The 21,353-nt window shown below is 49.9% G+C and overlaps 34 non-coding genes across 34 annotated transcripts; all 34 read right to left on the bottom strand.

Annotated features, from left to right (window-relative positions):
- Nucleotides 1-261: 261 nt before the first annotated feature.
- trnal-uag (transfer RNA leucine (anticodon UAG)) lies at nucleotides 262-343 on the bottom strand. Its single transcript has one exon. It is a non-coding gene; the product is annotated as a tRNA-Leu (tRNA).
- A 379-nt stretch (nucleotides 344-722) lies between these two features.
- trnal-aag (transfer RNA leucine (anticodon AAG)) lies at nucleotides 723-804 on the bottom strand. Its single transcript has one exon. It is a non-coding gene; the product is annotated as a tRNA-Leu (tRNA).
- Nucleotides 805-1,171: 367 nt separating this feature from the next.
- trnal-uag (transfer RNA leucine (anticodon UAG)) lies at nucleotides 1,172-1,253 on the bottom strand. Its single transcript has one exon. It is a non-coding gene; the product is annotated as a tRNA-Leu (tRNA).
- A 379-nt stretch (nucleotides 1,254-1,632) lies between these two features.
- Nucleotides 1,633-1,714, bottom strand: trnal-aag (transfer RNA leucine (anticodon AAG)). Its single transcript has one exon. It is a non-coding gene; the product is annotated as a tRNA-Leu (tRNA).
- Nucleotides 1,715-2,542: 828 nt separating this feature from the next.
- Nucleotides 2,543-2,624, bottom strand: trnal-aag (transfer RNA leucine (anticodon AAG)). The gene has a single exon. It is a non-coding gene; the product is annotated as a tRNA-Leu (tRNA).
- Nucleotides 2,625-3,452: 828 nt separating this feature from the next.
- On the bottom strand, nucleotides 3,453-3,534 carry trnal-aag (transfer RNA leucine (anticodon AAG)). The gene has a single exon. It is a non-coding gene; the product is annotated as a tRNA-Leu (tRNA).
- Nucleotides 3,535-4,362: 828 nt separating this feature from the next.
- Nucleotides 4,363-4,444, bottom strand: trnal-aag (transfer RNA leucine (anticodon AAG)). The gene has a single exon. It is a non-coding gene; the product is annotated as a tRNA-Leu (tRNA).
- An 828-nt stretch (nucleotides 4,445-5,272) lies between these two features.
- trnal-aag (transfer RNA leucine (anticodon AAG)) lies at nucleotides 5,273-5,354 on the bottom strand. The gene has a single exon. It is a non-coding gene; the product is annotated as a tRNA-Leu (tRNA).
- Nucleotides 5,355-6,182: 828 nt separating this feature from the next.
- Nucleotides 6,183-6,264, bottom strand: trnal-aag (transfer RNA leucine (anticodon AAG)). The gene has a single exon. It is a non-coding gene; the product is annotated as a tRNA-Leu (tRNA).
- Nucleotides 6,265-7,092: 828 nt separating this feature from the next.
- Nucleotides 7,093-7,174, bottom strand: trnal-aag (transfer RNA leucine (anticodon AAG)). Its single transcript has one exon. It is a non-coding gene; the product is annotated as a tRNA-Leu (tRNA).
- Nucleotides 7,175-8,002: 828 nt separating this feature from the next.
- Nucleotides 8,003-8,084, bottom strand: trnal-aag (transfer RNA leucine (anticodon AAG)). Its single transcript has one exon. It is a non-coding gene; the product is annotated as a tRNA-Leu (tRNA).
- An 828-nt stretch (nucleotides 8,085-8,912) lies between these two features.
- On the bottom strand, nucleotides 8,913-8,994 carry trnal-aag (transfer RNA leucine (anticodon AAG)). The gene has a single exon. It is a non-coding gene; the product is annotated as a tRNA-Leu (tRNA).
- Nucleotides 8,995-9,822: 828 nt separating this feature from the next.
- trnal-aag (transfer RNA leucine (anticodon AAG)) lies at nucleotides 9,823-9,904 on the bottom strand. Its single transcript has one exon. It is a non-coding gene; the product is annotated as a tRNA-Leu (tRNA).
- An 828-nt stretch (nucleotides 9,905-10,732) lies between these two features.
- trnal-aag (transfer RNA leucine (anticodon AAG)) lies at nucleotides 10,733-10,814 on the bottom strand. Its single transcript has one exon. It is a non-coding gene; the product is annotated as a tRNA-Leu (tRNA).
- A 367-nt stretch (nucleotides 10,815-11,181) lies between these two features.
- On the bottom strand, nucleotides 11,182-11,263 carry trnal-uag (transfer RNA leucine (anticodon UAG)). The gene has a single exon. It is a non-coding gene; the product is annotated as a tRNA-Leu (tRNA).
- A 379-nt stretch (nucleotides 11,264-11,642) lies between these two features.
- On the bottom strand, nucleotides 11,643-11,724 carry trnal-aag (transfer RNA leucine (anticodon AAG)). The gene has a single exon. It is a non-coding gene; the product is annotated as a tRNA-Leu (tRNA).
- Nucleotides 11,725-12,091: 367 nt separating this feature from the next.
- trnal-uag (transfer RNA leucine (anticodon UAG)) lies at nucleotides 12,092-12,173 on the bottom strand. Its single transcript has one exon. It is a non-coding gene; the product is annotated as a tRNA-Leu (tRNA).
- A 379-nt stretch (nucleotides 12,174-12,552) lies between these two features.
- Nucleotides 12,553-12,634, bottom strand: trnal-aag (transfer RNA leucine (anticodon AAG)). The gene has a single exon. It is a non-coding gene; the product is annotated as a tRNA-Leu (tRNA).
- An 828-nt stretch (nucleotides 12,635-13,462) lies between these two features.
- On the bottom strand, nucleotides 13,463-13,544 carry trnal-aag (transfer RNA leucine (anticodon AAG)). The gene has a single exon. It is a non-coding gene; the product is annotated as a tRNA-Leu (tRNA).
- Nucleotides 13,545-14,372: 828 nt separating this feature from the next.
- Nucleotides 14,373-14,454, bottom strand: trnal-aag (transfer RNA leucine (anticodon AAG)). Its single transcript has one exon. It is a non-coding gene; the product is annotated as a tRNA-Leu (tRNA).
- Nucleotides 14,455-14,821: 367 nt separating this feature from the next.
- Nucleotides 14,822-14,903, bottom strand: trnal-uag (transfer RNA leucine (anticodon UAG)). The gene has a single exon. It is a non-coding gene; the product is annotated as a tRNA-Leu (tRNA).
- Nucleotides 14,904-15,282: 379 nt separating this feature from the next.
- trnal-aag (transfer RNA leucine (anticodon AAG)) lies at nucleotides 15,283-15,364 on the bottom strand. Its single transcript has one exon. It is a non-coding gene; the product is annotated as a tRNA-Leu (tRNA).
- A 367-nt stretch (nucleotides 15,365-15,731) lies between these two features.
- Nucleotides 15,732-15,813, bottom strand: trnal-uag (transfer RNA leucine (anticodon UAG)). The gene has a single exon. It is a non-coding gene; the product is annotated as a tRNA-Leu (tRNA).
- Nucleotides 15,814-16,192: 379 nt separating this feature from the next.
- On the bottom strand, nucleotides 16,193-16,274 carry trnal-aag (transfer RNA leucine (anticodon AAG)). The gene has a single exon. It is a non-coding gene; the product is annotated as a tRNA-Leu (tRNA).
- Nucleotides 16,275-16,641: 367 nt separating this feature from the next.
- trnal-uag (transfer RNA leucine (anticodon UAG)) lies at nucleotides 16,642-16,723 on the bottom strand. Its single transcript has one exon. It is a non-coding gene; the product is annotated as a tRNA-Leu (tRNA).
- An 828-nt stretch (nucleotides 16,724-17,551) lies between these two features.
- trnal-uag (transfer RNA leucine (anticodon UAG)) lies at nucleotides 17,552-17,633 on the bottom strand. Its single transcript has one exon. It is a non-coding gene; the product is annotated as a tRNA-Leu (tRNA).
- A 379-nt stretch (nucleotides 17,634-18,012) lies between these two features.
- trnal-aag (transfer RNA leucine (anticodon AAG)) lies at nucleotides 18,013-18,094 on the bottom strand. The gene has a single exon. It is a non-coding gene; the product is annotated as a tRNA-Leu (tRNA).
- A 367-nt stretch (nucleotides 18,095-18,461) lies between these two features.
- Nucleotides 18,462-18,543, bottom strand: trnal-uag (transfer RNA leucine (anticodon UAG)). Its single transcript has one exon. It is a non-coding gene; the product is annotated as a tRNA-Leu (tRNA).
- Nucleotides 18,544-18,922: 379 nt separating this feature from the next.
- On the bottom strand, nucleotides 18,923-19,004 carry trnal-aag (transfer RNA leucine (anticodon AAG)). The gene has a single exon. It is a non-coding gene; the product is annotated as a tRNA-Leu (tRNA).
- Nucleotides 19,005-19,371: 367 nt separating this feature from the next.
- Nucleotides 19,372-19,453, bottom strand: trnal-uag (transfer RNA leucine (anticodon UAG)). The gene has a single exon. It is a non-coding gene; the product is annotated as a tRNA-Leu (tRNA).
- A 379-nt stretch (nucleotides 19,454-19,832) lies between these two features.
- Nucleotides 19,833-19,914, bottom strand: trnal-aag (transfer RNA leucine (anticodon AAG)). The gene has a single exon. It is a non-coding gene; the product is annotated as a tRNA-Leu (tRNA).
- A 367-nt stretch (nucleotides 19,915-20,281) lies between these two features.
- Nucleotides 20,282-20,363, bottom strand: trnal-uag (transfer RNA leucine (anticodon UAG)). Its single transcript has one exon. It is a non-coding gene; the product is annotated as a tRNA-Leu (tRNA).
- A 379-nt stretch (nucleotides 20,364-20,742) lies between these two features.
- On the bottom strand, nucleotides 20,743-20,824 carry trnal-aag (transfer RNA leucine (anticodon AAG)). Its single transcript has one exon. It is a non-coding gene; the product is annotated as a tRNA-Leu (tRNA).
- Nucleotides 20,825-21,191: 367 nt separating this feature from the next.
- Nucleotides 21,192-21,273, bottom strand: trnal-uag (transfer RNA leucine (anticodon UAG)). Its single transcript has one exon. It is a non-coding gene; the product is annotated as a tRNA-Leu (tRNA).
- Nucleotides 21,274-21,353: the final 80 nt, after the last annotated feature.

Raw genomic sequence — 21,353 nt, 5'->3', positions numbered from 1 at the left:
CTCGTGCCGCACTGCATTGGTGAGAACAATATAACTTTTGAGATCATTTACTAAGCAACTGATCTTTTACAAAAATTAATAAAACAGACGCCCAGTGAACACAGAGGATGTGGAAATCAGTCTAACAAAAGCCCACCACAAGGACATCTGCCGTTCATTGATACTACACCAACATCGTACACGCAAGGTCTTGCCACAGACATTTTCAACATGGCGCTTTTCCAAGGATGGACCGAGCCAACATCTTCACAAAAGCTTCGCTGGCAGTGGTGGGATTCGAACCCACGCCTCCACAGAGACTGGAGCCTAAATCCAGCGCCTTCGACCACTCGGCCACACTACCTCCGAGAAGCCCCGGCCCTCTTATTCCTAGCCAAAACAGAAGGGGGCGTAACACGCGAGCTAGAGAATCTCAGTCAAGTCATCTATTGGCAGATGCAGACAAAGAAGCGCTAGATTCCTAAGACTTCGGACTGGCCGACGCGGCTTTATGGTTTGCTTTATACGGCCGCCTGCGTGTTGGGCATTCTTTTGATGTGTTCTCCGTTGGTTCGGCCAGCTTGGGCCATCCTACGCCCTTTGAATATTGGAGAACTTGAAGGAATTGAAGAAACGTCAAGCCGACTCTTCCAAGTTGCTGCTGTTGAAAAGAGCAACAGAGGGCGCCAATTTGAGTATAAGCTGCTCAACAGCTTGGATGGTGGTTTCTTCAAAACCTTCTTTGGCAGCGGTGGGATTTGAACCCACGCCTCCGAAGAGACTGGAGCCTTAATCCAGCGCCTTAGACCGCTCGGCCACGCTACCGGCTTCGTGCGGCTTTCGCACTGCAATGGCAACGGCATAGTTTATCCACTTGGACGCTAAAGTGTCTGCTTTTCTTCTTCTATCGGCGGACATATTTGGGGTCAACCTCGTGCCGCACTGCATTGGTGAGAACAATATAACTTTTGAGATCATTTACTAAGCAACTGATCTTTTACAAAAATTAATAAAACAGACGCCCAGTGAACACAGAGGATGTGGAAATCAGTCTAACAAAAGCCCACCACAAGGACATCTGCCGTTCATTGATACTACACCAACATCGTACACGCAAGGTCTTGCCACAGACATTTTCAACATGGCGCTTTTCCAAGGATGGACCGAGCCAACATCTTCACAAAAGCTTCGCTGGCAGTGGTGGGATTCGAACCCACGCCTCCACAGAGACTGGAGCCTAAATCCAGCGCCTTCGACCACTCGGCCACACTACCTCCGAGAAGCCCCGGCCCTCTTATTCCTAGCCAAAACAGAAGGGGGCGTAACACGCGAGCTAGAGAATCTCAGTCAAGTCATCTATTGGCAGATGCAGACAAAGAAGCGCTAGATTCCTAAGACTTCGGACTGGCCGACGCGGCTTTATGGTTTGCTTTATACGGCCGCCTGCGTGTTGGGCATTCTTTTGATGTGTTCTCCGTTGGTTCGGCCAGCTTGGGCCATCCTACGCCCTTTGAATATTGGAGAACTTGAAGGAATTGAAGAAACGTCAAGCCGACTCTTCCAAGTTGCTGCTGTTGAAAAGAGCAACAGAGGGCGCCAAGTTGAGTATAAGCTGCTCAACAGCTTGGATGGTGGTTTCTTCAAAACCTTCTTTGGCAGCGGTGGGATTTGAACCCACGCCTCCGAAGAGACTGGAGCCTTAATCCAGCGCCTTAGACCGCTCGGCCACGCTACCGGCTTCGTGCGGCTTTCGCACTGCAATGGCAACGGCATAGTTTATCCACTTGGACGCTAAAGTGTCTGCTTTTCTTCTTCTATCGGCGGACATATTTGGGGTCAACCTCGTGCCGCACTGCATTGGTGAGAACAATATAACTTTTGAGATCATTTACTAAGCAACTGATCTTTTACAAAAATTAATAAAACAGACGCCCAGTGAACACAGAGGATGTGGAAATCAGTCTAACAAAAGCCCACCACAAGGACATCTGCCGTTCATTGATACTACACCAACATCGTACACGCAAGGTCTTGCCACAGACATTTTCAACATGGCGCTTTTCCAAGGATGGACCGAGCCAACATCTTCACAAAAGCTTCGCTGGCAGTGGTGGGATTCGAACCCACGCCTCCACAGAGACTGGAGCCTAAATCCAGCGCCTTCGACCACTCGGCCACAGTACCTCCTAGAAGCCCCGGCCCTCTTATTCCTAGCCAAAGCAGAAGGGGGCGTAACACGCGAGCTAGAGAATCTCAGTCAAGTCATCTATTGGCAGATGCAGACTAAGAAGCGCTAGATTCCTAAGACTTCGGACTGGCCGACGCGGCTTTATGGTTTGCTTTATACGGCCGCCTGCGTGTTGGGCATTCTTTTGATGTGTTCTCCGTTGGTTCGGCCAGCTTGGGCCATCCTACGCCCTTTGAATATTGGAGAACTTGAAGGAATTGAAGAAACGTCAAGCCGACTCTTCCAAGTTGCTGCTGTTGAAAAGAGCAACAGAGGGCGCCAATTTGAGTATAAGCTGCTCAACAGCTTGGATGGTGGTTTCTTCAAAACCTTCTTTGGCAGCGGTGGGATTTGAACCCACGCCTCCGAAGAGACTGGAGCCTTAATCCAGCGCCTTAGACCGCTCGGCCACGCTACCGGCTTCGTGCGGCTTTCGCACTGCAATGGCAACGGCATAGTTTATCCACTTGGACGCTAAAGTGTCTGCTTTTCTTCTTCTATCGGCGGACATATTTGGGGTCAACCTCGTGCCGCACTGCATTGGTGAGAACAATATAACTTTTGAGATCATTTACTAAGCAACTGATCTTTTACAAAAATTAATAAAACAGACGCCCAGTGAACACAGAGGATGTGGAAATCAGTCTAACAAAAGCCCACCACAAGGACATCTGCCGTTCATTGATACTACACCAACATCGTACACGCAAGGTCTTGCCACAGACATTTTCAACATGGCGCTTTTCCAAGGATGGACCGAGCCAACATCTTCACAAAAGCTTCGCTGGCAGTGATGGGATTCGAACCCACGCCTCCACAGAGACTGGAGCCTAAATCCAGCGCCTTCGACCACTCGGCCACACTACCTCCGAGAAGCCCCGGCCCTCTTATTCCTAGCCAAAACAGAAGGGGGCGTAACACGCGAGCTAGAGAATCTCAGTCAAGTCATCTATTGGCAGATGCAGACTAAGAAGCGCTAGATTCCTAAGACTTCGGACTGGCCGACGCGGCTTTATGGTTTGCTTTATACGGCCGCCTGTGTGTTGGGCATTCTTTTGATGTGTTCTCCGTTGGTTCGGCCAGCTTGGGCCATCCTACGCCCTTTGAATATTGGAGAACTTGAAGGAATTGAAGAAACGTCAAGCCGACTCTTCCAAGTTGCTGCTGTTGAAAAGAGCAACAGAGGGCGCCAATTTGAGTATAAGCTGCTCAACAGCTTGGATGGTGGTTTCTTCAAAACCTTCTTTGGCAGCGGTGGGATTTGAACCCACGCCTCCGAAGAGACTGGAGCCTTAATCCAGCGCCTTAGACCGCTCGGCCACGCTACCGGCTTCGTGCGGCTTTCGCACTGCAATGGCAACGGCATAGTTTATCCACTTGGACGCTAAAGTGTCTGCTTTTCTTCTTCTATCGGCGGACATATTTGGGGTCAACCTCGTGCCGCACTGCATTGGTGAGAACAATATAACTTTTGAGATCATTTACTAAGCAACTGATCTTTTACAAAAATTAATAAAACAGACGCCCAGTGAACACAGAGGATGTGGAAATCAGTCTAACAAAAGCCCACCACAAGGACATCTGCCGTTCATTGATACTACACCAACATCGTACACGCAAGGTCTTGCCACAGACATTTTCAACATGGCGCTTTTCCAAGGATGGACCGAGCCAACATCTTCACAAAAGCTTCGCTGGCAGTGGTGGGATTCGAACCCACGCCTCCACAGAGACTGGAGCCTAAATCCAGCGCCTTCGACCACTCTGCCACACTACCTCCGAGAAGCCCCGGCCCTCTTATTCCTAGCCAAAACAGAAGGGGGCGTAACACGCGAGCTAGAGAATCTCAGTCAAGTCATCTATTGGCAGATGCAGACAAAGAAGCGCTAGATTCCTAAGACTTCGGACTGGCCGACGCGGCTTTATGGTTTGCTTTATACGGCCGCCTGCGTGTTGGGCATTCTTTTGATGTGTTCTCCGTTGGTTCGGCCAGCTTGGGCCATCCTACGCCCTTTGAATATTGGAGAACTTGAAGGAATTGAAGAAACGTCAAGCCGACTCTTCCAAGTTGCTGCTGTTGAAAAGAGCAACAGAGGGCGCCAAGTTGAGTATAAGCTGCTCAACAGCTTGGATGGTGGTTTCTTCAAAACCTTCTTTGGCAGCGGTGGGATTTGAACCCACGCCTCCGAAGAGACTGGAGCCTTAATCCAGCGCCTTAGACCGCTCGGCCACGCTACCGGCTTCGTGCGGCTTTCGCACTGCAATGGCAACGGCATAGTTTATCCACTTGGACGCTAAAGTGTCTGCTTTTCTTCTTCTATCGGCGGACATATTTGGGGTCAACCTCGTGCCGCACTGCATTGGTGAGAACAATATAACTTTTGAGATCATTTACTAAGCAACTGATCTTTTACAAAAATTAATAAAACAGACGCCCAGTGAACACAGAGGATGTGGAAATCAGTCTAACAAAAGCCCACCACAAGGACATCTGCCGTTCATTGATACTACACCAACATCGTACACGCAAGGTCTTGCCACAGACATTTTCAACATGGCGCTTTTCCAAGGATGGACCGAGCCAACATCTTCACAAAAGCTTCGCTGGCAGTGGTGGGATTCGAACCCACGCCTCCACAGAGACTGGAGCCTAAATCCAGTGCCTTCGACCACTCGGCCACAGTACCTCCTAGAAGCCCCGGCCCTCTTATTCCTAGCCAAAACAGAAGGGGGCGTAACACGCGAGCTAGAGAATCTCAGTCAAGTCATCTATTGGCAGATGCAGACAAAGAAGCGCTAGATTCCTAAGACTTCGGACTGGCCGACGCGGCTTTATGGTTTGCTTTATACGGCCGCCTGCGTGTTGGGCATTCTTTTGATGTGTTCTCCGTTGGTTCGGCCAGCTTGGGCCATCCTACGCCCTTTGAATATTGGAGAACTTGAAGGAATTGAAGAAACGTCAAGCCGACTCTTCCAAGTTGCTGCTGTTGAAAAGAGCAACAGAGGGCGCCAAGTTGAGTATAAGCTGCTCAACAGCTTGGATGGTGGCTTCTTCAAAACCTTCTTTGGCAGCGGTGGGATTTGAACCCACGCCTCCGAAGAGACTGGAGCCTTAATCCAGCGCCTTAGACCGCTCGGCCACGCTACCGGCTTCGTGCGGCTTTCGCACTGCAATGGCAACGGCATAGTTTATCCACTTGGACGCTAAAGTGTCTGCTTTTCTTCTTCTATCGGCGGACATATTTGGGGTCAACCTCGTGCCGCACTGCATTGGTGAGAACAATATAACTTTTGAGATCATTTACTAAGCAACTGATCTTTTACAAAAATTAATAAAACAGACGCCCAGTGAACACAGAGGATGTGGAAATCAGTCTAACAAAAGCCCACCACAAGGACATCTGCCGTTCATTGATACTACACCAACATCGTACACGCAAGGTCTTGCCACAGACATTTTCAACATGGCGCTTTTCCAAGGATGGACCGAGCCAACATCTTCACAAAAGCTTCGCTGGCAGTGATGGGATTCGAACCCACGCCTCCACAGAGACTGGAGCCTAAATCCAGCGCCTTCGACCACTCGGCCACACTACCTCCGAGAAGCCCCGGCCCTCTTATTCCTAGCCAAAACAGAAGGGGGCGTAACACGCGAGCTAGAGAATCTCAGTCAAGTCATCTATTGGCAGATGCAGACTAAGAAGCGCTAGATTCCTAAGACTTCGGACTGGCCGACGCGGCTTTATGGTTTGCTTTATACGGCCGCCTGTGTGTTGGGCATTCTTTTGATGTGTTCTCCGTTGGTTCGGCCAGCTTGGGCCATCCTACGCCCTTTGAATATTGGAGAACTTGAAGGAATTGAAGAAACGTCAAGCCGACTCTTCCAAGTTGCTGCTGTTGAAAAGAGCAACAGAGGGCGCCAATTTGAGTATAAGCTGCTCAACAGCTTGGATGGTGGTTTCTTCAAAACCTTCTTTGGCAGCGGTGGGATTTGAACCCACGCCTCCGAAGAGACTGGAGCCTTAATCCAGCGCCTTAGACCGCTCGGCCACGCTACCGGCTTCGTGCGGCTTTCGCACTGCAATGGCAACGGCATAGTTTATCCACTTGGACGCTAAAGTGTCTGCTTTTCTTCTTCTATCGGCGGACATATTTGGGGTCAACCTCGTGCCGCACTGCATTGGTGAGAACAATATAACTTTTGAGATCATTTACTAAGCAACTGATCTTTTACAAAAATTAATAAAACAGACGCCCAGTGAACACAGAGGATGTGGAAATCAGTCTAACAAAAGCCCACCACAAGGACATCTGCCGTTCATTGATACTACACCAACATCGTACACGCAAGGTCTTGCCACAGACATTTTCAACATGGCGCTTTTCCAAGGATGGACCGAGCCAACATCTTCACAAAAGCTTCGCTGGCAGTGGTGGGATTCGAACCCACGCCTCCACAGAGACTGGAGCCTAAATCCAGCGCCTTCGACCACTCTGCCACACTACCTCCGAGAAGCCCCGGCCCTCTTATTCCTAGCCAAAACAGAAGGGGGCGTAACACGCGAGCTAGAGAATCTCAGTCAAGTCATCTATTGGCAGATGCAGACAAAGAAGCGCTAGATTCCTAAGACTTCGGACTGGCCGACGCGGCTTTATGGTTTGCTTTATACGGCCGCCTGCGTGTTGGGCATTCTTTTGATGTGTTCTCCGTTGGTTCGGCCAGCTTGGGCCATCCTACGCCCTTTGAATATTGGAGAACTTGAAGGAATTGAAGAAACGTCAAGCCGACTCTTCCAAGTTGCTGCTGTTGAAAAGAGCAACAGAGGGCGCCAAGTTGAGTATAAGCTGCTCAACAGCTTGGATGGTGGTTTCTTCAAAACCTTCTTTGGCAGCGGTGGGATTTGAACCCACGCCTCCGAAGAGACTGGAGCCTTAATCCAGCGCCTTAGACCGCTCGGCCACGCTACCGGCTTCGTGCGGCTTTCGCACTGCAATGGCAACGGCATAGTTTATCCACTTGGACGCTAAAGTGTCTGCTTTTCTTCTTCTATCGGCGGACATATTTGGGGTCAACCTCGTGCCGCACTGCATTGGTGAGAACAATATAACTTTTGAGATCATTTACTAAGCAACTGATCTTTTACAAAAATTAATAAAACAGACGCCCAGTGAACACAGAGGATGTGGAAATCAGTCTAACAAAAGCCCACCACAAGGACATCTGCCGTTCATTGATACTACACCAACATCGTACACGCAAGGTCTTGCCACAGACATTTTCAACATGGCGCTTTTCCAAGGATGGACCGAGCCAACATCTTCACAAAAGCTTCGCTGGCAGTGGTGGGATTCGAACCCACGCCTCCACAGAGACTGGAGCCTAAATCCAGTGCCTTCGACCACTCGGCCACAGTACCTCCTAGAAGCCCCGGCCCTCTTATTCCTAGCCAAAACAGAAGGGGGCGTAACACGCGAGCTAGAGAATCTCAGTCAAGTCATCTATTGGCAGATGCAGACAAAGAAGCGCTAGATTCCTAAGACTTCGGACTGGCCGACGCGGCTTTATGGTTTGCTTTATACGGCCGCCTGCGTGTTGGGCATTCTTTTGATGTGTTCTCCGTTGGTTCGGCCAGCTTGGGCCATCCTACGCCCTTTGAATATTGGAGAACTTGAAGGAATTGAAGAAACGTCAAGCCGACTCTTCCAAGTTGCTGCTGTTGAAAAGAGCAACAGAGGGCGCCAAGTTGAGTATAAGCTGCTCAACAGCTTGGATGGTGGCTTCTTCAAAACCTTCTTTGGCAGCGGTGGGATTTGAACCCACGCCTCCGAAGAGACTGGAGCCTTAATCCAGCGCCTTAGACCGCTCGGCCACGCTACCGGCTTCGTGCGGCTTTCGCACTGCAATGGCAACGGCATAGTTTATCCACTTGGACGCTAAAGTGTCTGCTTTTCTTCTTCTATCGGCGGACATATTTGGGGTCAACCTCGTGCCGCACTGCATTGGTGAGAACAATATAACTTTTGAGATCATTTACTAAGCAACTGATCTTTTACAAAAATTAATAAAACAGACGCCCAGTGAACACAGAGGATGTGGAAATCAGTCTAACAAAAGCCCACCACAAGGACATCTGCCGTTCATTGATACTACACCAACATCGTACACGCAAGGTCTTGCCACAGACATTTTCAACATGGCGCTTTTCCAAGGATGGACCGAGCCAACATCTTCACAAAAGCTTCGCTGGCAGTGATGGGATTCGAACCCACGCCTCCACAGAGACTGGAGCCTAAATCCAGCGCCTTCGACCACTCGGCCACACTACCTCCGAGAAGCCCCGGCCCTCTTATTCCTAGCCAAAACAGAAGGGGGCGTAACACGCGAGCTAGAGAATCTCAGTCAAGTCATCTATTGGCAGATGCAGACTAAGAAGCGCTAGATTCCTAAGACTTCGGACTGGCCGACGCGGCTTTATGGTTTGCTTTATACGGCCGCCTGCGTGTTGGGCATTCTTTTGATGTGTTCTCCGTTGGTTCGGCCAGCTTGGGCCATCCTACGCCCTTTGAATATTGGAGAACTTGAAGGAATTGAAGAAACGTCAAGCCGACTCTTCCAAGTTGCTGCTGTTGAAAAGAGCAACAGAGGGCGCCAATTTGAGTATAAGCTGCTCAACAGCTTGGATGGTGGTTTCTTCAAAACCTTCTTTGGCAGCGGTGGGATTTGAACCCACGCCTCCGAAGAGACTGGAGCCTTAATCCAGCGCCTTAGACCGCTCGGCCACGCTACCGGCTTCGTGCGGCTTTCGCACTGCAATGGCAACGGCATAGTTTATCCACTTGGACGCTAAAGTGTCTGCTTTTCTTCTTCTATCGGCGGACATATTTGGGGTCAACCTCGTGCCGCACTGCATTGGTGAGAACAATATAACTTTTGAGATCATTTACTAAGCAACTGATCTTTTACAAAAATTAATAAAACAGACGCCCAGTGAACACAGAGGATGTGGAAATCAGTCTAACAAAAGCCCACCACAAGGACATCTGCCGTTCATTGATACTACACCAACATCGTACACGCAAGGTCTTGCCACAGACATTTTCAACATGGCGCTTTTCCAAGGATGGACCGAGCCAACATCTTCACAAAAGCTTCGCTGGCAGTGGTGGGATTCGAACCCACGCCTCCACAGAGACTGGAGCCTAAATCCAGCGCCTTCGACCACTCGGCCACAGTACCTCCTAGAAGCCCCGGCCCTCTTATTCCTAGCCAAAACAGAAGGGGGCGTAACACGCGAGCTAGAGAATCTCAGTCAAGTCATCTATTGGCAGATGCAGACAAAGAAGCGCTAGATTCCTAAGACTTCGGACTGGCCGACGCGGCTTTATGGTTTGCTTTATACGGCCGCCTGCGTGTTGGGCATTCTTTTGATGTGTTCTCCGTTGGTTCGGCCAGCTTGGGCCATCCTACGCCCTTTGAATATTGGAGAACTTGAAGGAATTGAAGAAACGTCAAGCCGACTCTTCCAAGTTGCTGCTGTTGAAAAGAGCAACAGAGGGCGCCAAGTTGAGTATAAGCTGCTCAACAGCTTGGATGGTGGCTTCTTCAAAACCTTCTTTGGCAGCGGTGGGATTTGAACCCACGCCTCCGAAGAGACTGGAGCCTTAATCCAGCGCCTTAGACCGCTCGGCCACGCTACCGGCTTCGTGCGGCTTTCGCACTGCAATGGCAACGGCATAGTTTATCCACTTGGACGCTAAAGTGTCTGCTTTTCTTCTTCTATCGGCGGACATATTTGGGGTCAACCTCGTGCCGCACTGCATTGGTGAGAACAATATAACTTTTGAGATCATTTACTAAGCAACTGATCTTTTACAAAAATTAATAAAACAGACGCCCAGTGAACACAGAGGATGTGGAAATCAGTCTAACAAAAGCCCACCACAAGGACATCTGCCGTTCATTGATACTACACCAACATCGTACACGCAAGGTCTTGCCACAGACATTTTCAACATGGCGCTTTTCCAAGGATGGACCGAGCCAACATCTTCACAAAAGCTTCGCTGGCAGTGATGGGATTCGAACCCACGCCTCCACAGAGACTGGAGCCTAAATCCAGCGCCTTCGACCACTCGGCCACACTACCTCCGAGAAGCCCCGGCCCTCTTATTCCTAGCCAAAACAGAAGGGGGCGTAACACGCGAGCTAGAGAATCTCAGTCAAGTCATCTATTGGCAGATGCAGACTAAGAAGCGCTAGATTCCTAAGACTTCGGACTGGCCGACGCGGCTTTATGGTTTGCTTTATACGGCCGCCTGCGTGTTGGGCATTCTTTTGATGTGTTCTCCGTTGGTTCGGCCAGCTTGGGCCATCCTACGCCCTTTGAATATTGGAGAACTTGAAGGAATTGAAGAAACGTCAAGCCGACTCTTCCAAGTTGCTGCTGTTGAAAAGAGCAACAGAGGGCGCCAATTTGAGTATAAGCTGCTCAACAGCTTGGATGGTGGTTTCTTCAAAACCTTCTTTGGCAGCGGTGGGATTTGAACCCACGCCTCCGAAGAGACTGGAGCCTTAATCCAGCGCCTTAGACCGCTCGGCCACGCTACCGGCTTCGTGCGGCTTTCGCACTGCAATGGCAACGGCATAGTTTATCCACTTGGACGCTAAAGTGTCTGCTTTTCTTCTTCTATCGGCGGACATATTTGGGGTCAACCTCGTGCCGCACTGCATTGGTGAGAACAATATAACTTTTGAGATCATTTACTAAGCAACTGATCTTTTACAAAAATTAATAAAACAGACGCCCAGTGAACACAGAGGATGTGGAAATCAGTCTAACAAAAGCCCACCACAAGGACATCTGCCGTTCATTGATACTACACCAACATCGTACACGCAAGGTCTTGCCACAGACATTTTCAACATGGCGCTTTTCCAAGGATGGACCGAGCCAACATCTTCACAAAAGCTTCGCTGGCAGTGGTGGGATTCGAACCCACGCCTCCACAGAGACTGGAGCCTAAATCCAGCGCCTTCGACCACTCGGCCACACTACCTCCGAGAAGCCCCGGCCCTCTTATTCCTAGCCAAAACAGAAGGGGGCGTAACACGCGAGCTAGAGAATCTCAGTCAAGTCATCTATTGGCAGATGCAGACAAAGAAGCGCTAGATTCCTAAGACTTCGGACTGGCCGACGCGGCTTTATGGTTTGCTTTATACGGCCGCCTGCGTGTTGGGCATTCTTTTGATGTGTTCTCCGTTGGTTCGGCCAGCTTGGGCCATCCTACGCCCTTTGAATATTGGAGAACTTGAAGGAATTGAAGAAACGTCAAGCCGACTCTTCCAAGTTGCTGCTGTTGAAAAGAGCAACAGAGGGCGCCAATTTGAGTATAAGCTGCTCAACAGCTTGGATGGTGGTTTCTTCAAAACCTTCTTTGGCAGCGGTGGGATTTGAACCCACGCCTCCGAAGAGACTGGAGCCTTAATCCAGCGCCTTAGACCGCTCGGCCACGCTACCGGCTTCGTGCGGCTTTCGCACTGCAATGGCAACGGCATAGTTTATCCACTTGGACGCTAAAGTGTCTGCTTTTCTTCTTCTATCGGCGGACATATTTGGGGTCAACCTCGTGCCGCACTGCATTGGTGAGAACAATATAACTTTTGAGATCATTTACTAAGCAACTGATCTTTTACAAAAATTAATAAAACAGACGCCCAGTGAACACAGAGGATGTGGAAATCAGTCTAACAAAAGCCCACCACAAGGACATCTGCCGTTCATTGATACTACACCAACATCGTACACGCAAGGTCTTGCCACAGACATTTTCAACATGGCGCTTTTCCAAGGATGGACCGAGCCAACATCTTCACAAAAGCTTCGCTGGCAGTGGTGGGATTCGAACCCACGCCTCCACAGAGACTGGAGCCTAAATCCAGCGCCTTCGACCACTCGGCCACACTACCTCCGAGAAGCCCCGGCCCTCTTATTCCTAGCCAAAACAGAAGGGGGCGTAACACGCGAGCTAGAGAATCTCAGTCAAGTCATCTATTGGCAGATGCAGACAAAGAAGCGCTAGATTCCTAAGACTTCGGACTGGCCGACGCGGCTTTATGGTTTGCTTTATACGGCCGCCTGCGTGTTGGGCATTCTTTTGATGTGTTCTCCGTTGGTTCGGCCAGCTTGGGCCATCCTACGCCCTTTGAATATTGGAGAACTTGAAGGAATTGAAGAAACGTCAAGCCGACTCTTCCAAGTTGCTGCTGTTGAAAAGAGCAACAGAGGGCGCCAAGTTGAGTATAAGCTGCTCAACAGCTTGGATGGTGGTTTCTTCAAAACCTTCTTTGGCAGCGGTGGGATTTGAACCCACGCCTCCGAAGAGACTGGAGCCTTAATCCAGCGCCTTAGACCGCTCGGCCACGCTACCGGCTTCGTGCGGCTTTCGCACTGCAATGGCAACGGCATAGTTTATCCACTTGGACGCTAAAGTGTCTGCTTTTCTTCTTCTATCGGCGGACATATTTGGGGTCAACCTCGTGCCGCACTGCATTGGTGAGAACAATATAACTTTTGAGATCATTTACTAAGCAACTGATCTTTTACAAAAATTAATAAAACAGACGCCCAGTGAACACAGAGGATGTGGAAATCAGTCTAACAAAAGCCCACCACAAGGACATCTGCCGTTCATTGATACTACACCAACATCGTACACGCAAGGTCTTGCCACAGACATTTTCAACATGGCGCTTTTCCAAGGATGGACCGAGCCAACATCTTCACAAAAGCTTCGCTGGCAGTGGTGGGATTCGAACCCACGCCTCCACAGAGACTGGAGCCTAAATCCAGCGCCTTCGACCACTCGGCCACAGTACCTCCTAGAAGCCCCGGCCCTCTTATTCCTAGCCAAAACAGAAGGGGGCGTAACACGCGAGCTAGAGAATCTCAGTCAAGTCATCTATTGGCAGATGCAGACTAAGAAGCGCTAGATTCCTAAGACTTCGGACTGGCCGACGCGGCTTTATGGTTTGCTTTATACGGCCGCCTGCGTGTTGGGCATTCTTTTGATGTGTTCTCCGTTGGTTCGGCCAGCTTGGGCCATCCTACGCCCTTTGAATATTGGAGAACTTGAAGGAATTGAAGAAACGTCAAGCCGACTCTTCCAAGTTGCTGCTGTTGAAAAGAGCAACAGAGGGCGCCAATTTGAGTATAAGCTGCTCAACAGCTTGGATGGTGGTTTCTTCAAAACCTTCTTTGGCAGCGGTGGGATTTGAACCCACGCCTCCGAAGAGACTGGAGCCTTAATCCAGCGCCTTAGACCGCTCGGCCACGCTACCGGCTTCGTGCGGCTTTCGCACTGCAATGGCAACGGCATAGTTTATCCACTTGGACGCTAAAGTGTCTGCTTTTCTTCTTCTATCGGCGGACATATTTGGGGTCAACCTCGTGCCGCACTGCATTGGTGAGAACAATATAACTTTTGAGATCATTTACTAAGCAACTGATCTTTTACAAAAATTAATAAAACAGACGCCCAGTGAACACAGAGGATGTGGAAATCAGTCTAACAAAAGCCCACCACAAGGACATCTGCCGTTCATTGATACTACACCAACATCGTACACGCAAGGTCTTGCCACAGACATTTTCAACATGGCGCTTTTCCAAGGATGGACCGAGCCAACATCTTCACAAAAGCTTCGCTGGCAGTGGTGGGATTCGAACCCACGCCTCCACAGAGACTGGAGCCTAAATCCAGCGCCTTCGACCACTCGGCCACAGTACCTCCTAGAAGCCCCGGCCCTCTTATTCCTAGCCAAAACAGAAGGGGGCGTAACACGCGAGCTAGAGAATCTCAGTCAAGTCATCTATTGGCAGATGCAGACTAAGAAGCGCTAGATTCCTAAGACTTCGGACTGGCCGACGCGGCTTTATGGTTTGCTTTATACGGCCGCCTGCGTGTTGGGCATTCTTTTGATGTGTTCTCCGTTGGTTCGGCCAGCTTGGGCCATCCTACGCCCTTTGAATATTGGAGAACTTGAAGGAATTGAAGAAACGTCAAGCCGACTCTTCCAAGTTGCTGCTGTTGAAAAGAGCAACAGAGGGCGCCAATTTGAGTATAAGCTGCTCAACAGCTTGGATGGTGGTTTCTTCAAAACCTTCTTTGGCAGCGGTGGGATTTGAACCCACGCCTCCGAAGAGACTGGAGCCTTAATCCAGCGCCTTAGACCGCTCGGCCACGCTACCGGCTTCGTGCGGCTTTCGCACTGCAATGGCAACGGCATAGTTTATCCACTTGGACGCTAAAGTGTCTGCTTTTCTTCTTCTATCGGCGGACATATTTGGGGTCAACCTCGTGCCGCACTGCATTGGTGAGAACAATATAACTTTTGAGATCATTTACTAAGCAACTGATCTTTTACAAAAATTAATAAAACAGACGCCCAGTGAACACAGAGGATGTGGAAATCAGTCTAACAAAAGCCCACCACAAGGACATCTGCCGTTCATTGATACTACACCAACATCGTACACGCAAGCTCTTGCCACAGACATTTTCAACATGGCGCTTTTCCAAGGATGGACCGAGCCAACATCTTCACAAAAGCTTCGCTGGCAGTGGTGGGATTCGAACCCACGCCTCCACAGAGACTGGAGCCTAAATCCAGCGCCTTCGACCACTCGGCCACACTACCTCCGAGAAGCCCCGGCCCTCTTATTCCTAGCCAAAACAGAAGGGGGCGTAACACGCGAGCTAGAGAATCTCAGTCAAGTCATCTATTGGCAGATGCAGACAAAGAAGCGCTAGATTCCTAAGACTTCGGACTGGCCGACGCGGCTTTATGGTTTGCTTTATACGGCCGCCTGCGTGTTGGGCATTCTTTTGATGTGTTCTCCGTTGGTTCGGCCAGCTTGGGCCATCCTACGCCCTTTGAATATTGGAGAACTTGAAGGAATTGAAGAAACGTCAAGCCGACTCTTCCAAGTTGCTGCTGTTGAAAAGAGCAACAGAGGGTGCCAAGTTGAGTATAAGCTGCTCAACAGCTTGGATGGTGGTTTCTTCAAAACCTTCTTTGGCAGCGGTGGGATTTGAACCCACGCCTCCGAAGAGACTGGAGCCTTAATCCAGCGCCTTAGACCGCTCGGCCACGCTACCGGCTTCGTGTGGCTTTCGCACTGCAATGGCAACGGCATAGTTTATCCACTTGGACGCTAAAGTGTCTGCTTTTCTTCTTCTATCGGCGGACATATTTGGGGTCAACCTCGTGCCGCACTGCATTGGTGAGAACAATATAACTTTTGAGATCATTTACTAAGCAACTGATCTTTTACAAAAATTAATAAAACAGACGCCCAGTGAACACAGAGGATGTGGAAATCAGTCTAACAAAAGCCCACCACAAGGACATCTGCCGTTCATTGATACTACACCAACATCATACACGCAAGGTCTTGCCACAGACATTTTCAACATGGCGCTTTTCCAAGGATGGACCGAGCCAACATCTTCACAAAAGCTTCGCTGGCAGTGGTGGGATTCGAACCCACGCCTCCACAGAGACTGGAGCCTAAATCCAGCGCCTTCGACCACTCGGCCACACTACCGCCGAGAAGCCCCGGCCCTCTTATTCCTAGCCAAAACAGAAGGGGGCGTAACACGCGAGCTAGAGAATCTCAGTCAAGTCATCTATTGGCAGATGCAGACTAAGAAGCGCTAGATTCCTAAGACTTCGGACTGGCCGACGCGGCTTTATGGTTTGCTTTATACGGCCGCCTGCGTGTTGGGCATTCTTTTGATGTGTTCTCCGTTGGTTCGGCCAGCTTGGGCCATCCTACGCCCTTTGAATATTGGAGAACTTGAAGGAATTGAAGAAACGTCAAGCCGACTCTTCCAAGTTGCTGCTGTTGAAAAGAGCAACAGAGGGCGCCAAGTTGAGTATAAGCTGCTCAACAGCTTGGATGGTGGTTTCTTCAAAACCTTCTTTGGCAGCGGTGGGATTTGAACCCACGCCTCCGAAGAGACTGGAGCCTTAATCCAGCGCCTTAGACCGCTCGGCCACGCTACCGGCTTCGTGCGGCTTTCGCACTGCAATGGTAACGGCATAGTTTATCCACTTGGACGCTAAAGTGTCTGCTTTTCTTCTTCTATCGGCGGACATATTTGGGGTCAACCTCGTGCCGCACTGCATTGGTGAGAACAATATAACTTTTGAGATCATTTACTAAGCAACTGATCTTTTACAAAAATTAATAAAACAGACGCCCAGTGAACACAGAGGATCTGGAAATCAGTCTAACAAAAGCCCACCACAAGGACATCTGCCGTTCATTGATACTACACCAACATCGTACACGCAAGCTCTTGCCACAGACATTTTCAACATGGCGCTTTTCCAAGGATGGACCGAGCCAACATCTTCACAAAAGCTTCGCTGGCAGTGGTGGGATTCGAACCCACGCCTCCACAGAGACTGGAGCCTAAATCCAGCGCCTTCGACCACTCGGCCACACTACCTCCGAGAAGCCCCGGCCCTCTTATTCCTAGCCAAAACAGAAGGGGGCGTAACACGCGAGCTAGAGAATCTCAGTCAAGTCATCTATTGGCAGATGCAGACAAAGAAGCGCTAGATTCCTAAGACTTCGGACTGGCCGACGCGGCTTTATGGTTTGCTTTATACGGCCGCCTGCGTGTTGGGCATTCTTTTGATGTGTTCTCCGTTGGTTCGGCCAGCTTGGGCCATCCTACGCCCTTTGAATATTGGAGAACTTGAAGGAATTGAAGAAACGTCAAGCCGACTCTTCCAAGTTGCTGCTGTTGAAAAGAGCAACAGAGGGCGCCAAGTTGAGTATAAGCTGCTTAACAGCTTGGATGGTGGTTTCTTCAAAACCTTCTTTGGCAGCGGTGGGATTTGAATCCACGCCTCCGAAGAGACTGGAGCCTTAATCCAGCGCCTTAGAGCGCTCGGCCACGCTACCGGCTTCGTGTGGCTTTCGCACTGCAATGGCAACGGCATAGTTTATCCACTTGGACGCTAAAGTGTCTGCTTTTCTTCTTCTATCGGCGGACATATTTGGGGTCAACCTCGTGCCGCACTGCATTGGTGAGAACAATATAACTTTTGAGATCATTTACTAAGCAACTGATCTTTTACAAAAATTAATAAAACAGACGCCCAGTGAACACAGAGGATGTGGAAATCAGTCTAACAAAAGCCCACCACAAGGACATCTGCCGTTCATTGATACTACACCAACATCGTACACGCAAGCTCTTGCCACAGACATTTTCAACATGGCGCTTTTCCAAGGATGGACCGAGCCAACATCTTCACAAAAGCTTCGCTGGCAGTGGTGGGATTCGAACCCACGCCTCCACAGAGACTGGAGCCTAAATCCAGCGCCTTCGACCACTCGGCCACACTACCGCCGAGAAGCCCCGGCCCTCTTATTCCTAGCCAAAACAGAAGGGGGCGTAACACGCGAGCTAGAGAATCTCAGTCAAGTCATCTATTGGCAGATGCAGACTAAGAAGCGCTAGATTCCTAAGACTTCGGACTGGCCGACGCGGCTTTATGGTTTGCTTTATACGGCCGCCTGCGTGTTGGGCTTTCTTTTGATGTGTTCTCCGTTGGTTCGGCCAGCTTGGGCCATCCTACGCCCTTTGAATATTGGAGAACTTGAAGGAATTGAAGAAACGTCAAGCCGACTCTTCCAAGTTGCTGCTGTTGAAAAGAGCAACAGAGGGCGCCAATTTGAGTATAAGCTGCTCAACAGCTTGGATGGTGGTTTCTTCAAAACCTTCTTTGGCAGCGGTGGGATTTGAACCCACGCCTCCGAAGAGACTGGAGCCTTAATCCAGCGCCTTAGACCGCTCGGCCACGCTACCGGCTTCGTGCGGCTTTCGCACTGCAATGGCAACGGCATAGTTTATCCACTTGGACGCTAAAGTGTCTGCTTTTCTTCTTCTATCGGCGGACATATTTGGGGTCAACCTCGTGCCGCACTGCATTGGTGAGAACAATATAACTTTTGAGATCATTTACTAAGCAACTGATCTTTTACAAAAATTAATAAAACAGACGCCCAGTGAACACAGAGGATGTGGAAATCAGTCTAACAAAAGCCCACCACAAGGACATCTGCCGTTCATTGATACTACACCAACATCGTACACGCAAGCTCTTGCCACAGACATTTTCAACATGGCGCTTTTCCAAGGATGGACCGAGCCAACATCTTCACAAAAGCTTCGCTGGCAGTGGTGGGATTCGAACCCACGCCTCCACAGAGACTGGAGCCTAAATCCAGCGCCTTCGACCACTCGGCCACACTACCTCCGAGAAGCCCCGGCCCTCTTATTCCTAGCCAAAACAGAAGGGGGCGTAACACGCGAGCTAGAGAATCTCAGTCAAGTCATCTATTGGCAGATGCAGACAAAGAAGCGCTAGATTCCTAAGACTTCGGACTGGCCGAAGCGGCTTTATGGTTTGCTTTATACGGCCGCCTGCGTGTTGGGCATTCTTTTGATGTGTTCTCCGTTGGTTCGGCCAGCTTGGGCCATCCTACGCCCTTTGAATATTGGAGAACTTGAAGGAATTGAAGAAACGTCAAGCCGACTCTTCCAAGTTGCTGCTGTTGAAAAGAGCAACAGAGGGCGCCAAGTTGAGTATAAGCTGCTCAACAGCTTGGATGGTGGTTTCTTCAAAACCTTCTGTGGCAGCGGTGGGATTTGAACCCACGCCTCCGAAGAGACTGGAGCCTTAATCCAGCGCCTTAGACCGCTCGGCCACGCTACCGGCTTCGTGTGGCTTTCGCACTGCAATGGCAACGGCATAGTTTATCCACTTGGACGCTAAAGTGTCTGCTTTTCTTCTTCTATCGGCGGACATATTTGGGGTCAACCTCGTGCCGCACTGCATTGGTGAGAACAATATAACTTTTGAGATCATTTACTAAGCAACTGATCTTTTACAAAAATTAATAAAACAGACGCCCAGTGAACACAGAGGATGTGGAAATCAGTCTAACAAAAGCCCACCACAAGGACATCTGCCGTTCATTGATACTACACCAACATCGTACACGCAAGCTCTTGCCACAGACATTTTCAACATGGCGCTTTTCCAAGGATGGACCGAGCCAACATCTTCACAAAAGCTTCGCTGGCAGTGGTGGGATTCGAACCCACGCCTCCACAGAGACTGGAGCCTAAATCCAGCGCCTTCGACCACTCGGCCACACTACCTCCGAGAAGCCCCGGCCCTCTTATTCCTAGCCAAAACAGAAGGGGGCGTAACACGCGAGCTAGAGAATCTCAGTCAAGTCATCTATTGGCAGATGCAGACAAAGAAGCGCTAGATTCCTAAGACTTCGGACTGGCCGACGCGGCTTTATGGTTTGCTTTATACGGCCGCCTGCGTGTTGGGCATTCTTTTGATGTGTTCTCCGTTGGTTCGGCCAGCTTAGGCCATCCTACGCCCTTTGAATATTGGAGAACTTGAAGGAATTGAAGAAACGTCAAGCCGACTCTTCCAAGTTGCTGCTGTTGAAAAGAGCAACAGAGGGCGCCAATTTGAGTATAAGCTGCTCAACAGCTTGGATGGTGGTTTCTTCAAAACCTTCTTTGGCAGCGGTGGGATTTGAACCCACGCCTCCGAAGAGACTGGAGCCTTAATCCAGCGCCTTAGACCGCTCGGCCACGCTACCGGCTTCGTACGGCTTTCGCACTGCAATGGCAACGGCATAGTTTATCCACTTGGACGCTAAAGTGTCTGCTTTTCTTCTTCTATCGGCGGACATATTTGGGGTCAACCTCGTGCCGCACTGCATTGGTGAGAACAATATAACTTTTGAGATCATTTACTAAGCAACTGATCTTTTACAAAAATTAATAAAACAGACGCCCAGTGAACACAGAGGATGTGGAAATCAGTCTAACAAAAGCCCACCACAAGGACATCTGCCGTTCATTGATACTACACCAACATCGTACACGCAAGCTCTTGCCACAGACATTTTCAACATGGCGCTTTTCCAAGGATGGACCGAGCCAACATCTTCACAAAAGCTTCGCTGGCAGTGGTGGGATTCGAACCCACGCCTCCACAGAGACTGGAGCCTAAATCCAGCGCCTTCGACCACTCGGCCACACTACCGCCGAGAAGCCCCGGCCCTCTTATTCCTAGCCAAAACAGAAGGGGGCGTAACACGCGAGCTAGAGAATCTCAGTCAAGTCATCTATTGGCAGATGCAGACTAAGAAGCGCTAGATTCCTAAGACTTCGGACTGGCCGACGCGGCTTTATGGTTTGCTTTATACGGCCGCCTGCGTGTTGGGCATTCTTTTGATGTGTTCTCCGTTGGTTCGGCCAGCTTGGGCCATCCTACGCCCTTTGAATATTGGAGAACTTGAAGGAATTGAAGAAACGTCAAGCCGACTCTTCCAAGTTGCTGCTGTTGAAAAGAGCAACAGAGGGCGCCAAGTTGAGTATAAGCTGCTCAACAGCTTGGATGGTGGTTTCTTCAAAACCTTCTTTGGCAGCGGTGGGATTTGAACCCACGCCTCCGAAGAGACTGGAGCCTTAATCCAGCGCCTTAGACCGCTCGGCCACGCTACCGGCTTCGTGCGGCTTTCGCACTGCAATGGCAACGGCATAGTTTATCCACTTGGACGCTAAAGTGTCTGCTTTTCTTCTTCTATCGGCGGACATATTTGGGGTCAACCTCGTGCCGCACTGCATTGGTGAGAACAATATAACTTTTGAGATCATTTACTAAGCAACTGATCTTTTACAAAAATTAATAAAACAGACGCCCAGTGAACACAGAGGATGTGGAAATCAGTCTAACAAAAGCCCACCACAAGGACATCTGCCGTTCATTGATACTACACCAACATCGTACACGCAAGCTCTTGCCACAGACATTTTCAACATGGCGCTTTTCCAAGGATGGACCGAGCCAACATCTTCACAAAAGCTTCGCTGGCAGTGGTGGGATTCGAACCCACGCCTCCACAGAGACTGGAGCCTAAATCCAGCGCCTTCGACCACTCGGCCACACTACCTCCGAGAAGCCCCGGCCCTCTTATTCCTAGCCAAAACAGAAGGGGGCGTAACACGCGAGCTAGAGAATCTCAGTCAAGTC

Source organism: Hoplias malabaricus, chromosome 3, assembly GCF_029633855.1.
Source record: "Hoplias malabaricus isolate fHopMal1 chromosome 3, fHopMal1.hap1, whole genome shotgun sequence".
Classification (NCBI taxonomy): domain Eukaryota; kingdom Metazoa; phylum Chordata; class Actinopteri; order Characiformes; family Erythrinidae; genus Hoplias; species Hoplias malabaricus.
This window is presented reverse-complemented; position numbering and strand designations above follow the sequence as displayed.